Raw genomic sequence first — 2,418 nt, forward strand, 5'->3', positions numbered from 1 at the left:
AAAAAAAACAAGGTTTAACTAATAGAAAGTAGAATGATCCTTATCAGGGGATGAATGTTGGGGGTAAGGGGATAAATTGCTGAAAGAGTCCAAATCACAATTATAAGATTAATAACTTCTGAACGCCCAATGAACAGCATGGTGACTATGATTAATAACAATGCATTATATACATGAAATTTTCAAAAAGACTATGTATCAACACAAAATAATAAAGTAAAGCAACTATTTAAGAAGATGAACATGTTAGTTTGATGTGATAATTCCTTCTCAATGTATACATATGTCATAGCATCACACTGTATACCTTAAAGGTATATAGTTTTTATTTGTCAACCAGACTTGAATAAGCTAGAGAAAAAAAGAGAAAGAAAACAGAATTTATTCACATTAGTACTCTTAACTTTTCTTCAGTGGAAAATAACTAATCATCTTGTTTTACCTAATTTCATCTCAGTCTCTGGAAATTCAGATCATCGAGGGAGTTAATATTGATCCCTCAGGCCCCTGCTACAAACTCCCTGATGGAGAGGAAGTACAGAAAGAGACCTTGCTAGGCAATCAACCTGCATCAGTTGTAGAAAGAGTCTGGAGACATCTCCTGTGTAAGTAAAACACAGTCCCATTTCTCAAGATCAGCCAAGCACCATCTGAGGGTGCTAGAAATGATGGATCAAGGGTAAAAGGCTAAGTTCCAGCATGCTGCACTTCAACTCCAGGAAGGATCATTTCATCTTCAGTGAGTCTATAGACATAGAATGAGAGAACAAACTGGGATGCATTACCTCGGGAAGGAGTATGGATGAACAAATGGTTGAACAATTGAATGAGTGAATGACTATGGTGGGCCCTTAATGTATTGTTTGTGTGTTATTAAGACCAACTACTGAGCTTCCATTCAACACCAGTCCTGTCTAAGAAATTTACATCACTACAAAGCAGACTTTAATTCTTTCCACTTATTTTTAGAATTATTTAAGTTTACTCATTGTTATTATTATTTTTAATTCACCAGAGAATGAAATGAAGAGTGAGAAAAAGTGGGAAAACAAGCCACCAGGTTTGACCTCAAACCATGGTCTACTATGTGGGTGTTCAACACCCTAACCAACATGCCAACTGTTGGCCCCTTTACCTTCTTTTTTAAACATTTAAAGCTACTTTAAAAGAAAAATGTGGGATCAGTGGGTGGTATAGTTATTAAGGCACTGGATTCCCAAGTGGTTGACTGTGGTGTAAATCTCAGATACAGAGGCTTGAAAATCACACTGGGCAAGTGTTCATTAGTGCCAAAAATGAAAAAAAAAAAAAGGAGGAGAAGAGATCACGGCATGGCCATAAACACTGTTCAGTGATTTCTTAATTTCCCTCTGTCCACCTCTCTCTAGCAATCCCAAAATCCCTATGGAAAAAGCCTAAATAAATAATAAAGATTATTATAAGTTTAATGATTTTCCTCTCTCTCCACTCTTTTTCTAAGCATAACTACCAAAATTGGCATGTATCCTCCCAAAGCTTTCCTATGCATACATAAAGAAAAAGGGAGAGTGAGAGTAAAAAGTAGTTCTATTTTTACAAAGGTCCCTACTCTACATGTGATTCTGTAGCTTGCTTTTGCTCGTTTGAGATGATATAGGCACCTTTCCATAAGAATATGTGTTATCCATCTATAAAATGAATCTACTGTAATTCATTTGATTCTACTTCCAAACTTTTCCTATTATTCAATTTTACAATGACCAGGTAATTCTGCTAGGTAATTCTGTTTCCTGTTTCTATACTCAGAAAAGGGAACCAAGTCCAAAGGGAGGTACATGCTTTCTCTGAAGTGGTGGAACCAGAATTCCAACCACTGTCTGCTAGCTTCCCTCCACTGCTCAATGCTTAATACAAAAGAAGGTGCAGGAGAACTGGACTAAACGTAGGTTAAGTATGTTGAAAACACTTGGGTAATTGACCATGTCATTCATAGTATTTGTTCAATGAGCAAACACCCTCCCCATAGAGGAAGCAAAGAATTTCAAATTGAACAAAACCGTCCACAACAGATAGAATGTGTGTATGGGGTGGGGGTGGGGGGGTCACTTTTACTGGTTTCCTTATCTCTTGAAAAGTGTCCCTGTGATAGCATACATTTTATTTGAATTCAGAATGATTAAATTGATATGGTAAATCCCATTACTCCATCAATATTCTAGCTTAAGTGGAGCATTGGCCTCTTCCAACTTCCTCCTTTTACCCATTCTCTTTGCTTTTACCCATTGTGGGACAGCCTCATTGAAAGAGATACCTCTCCTCTATTTTACAGCAAATTTACCTAGAGGCCATTTACACAGCTCTATTTTTATCATTTATTTTTTCTCTGAAACATGGTAATTGTTCATATCTGTAGGGTGCAATGTGCTGTTTAGGTGAATG

The sequence above is a fragment of the Tupaia chinensis genome, unplaced genomic scaffold, assembly GCF_000334495.1.
Source record: "Tupaia chinensis unplaced genomic scaffold, TupChi_1.0 Scaffold000709_1, whole genome shotgun sequence".
Lineage (NCBI taxonomy): Eukaryota > Metazoa > Chordata > Mammalia > Scandentia > Tupaiidae > Tupaia > Tupaia belangeri.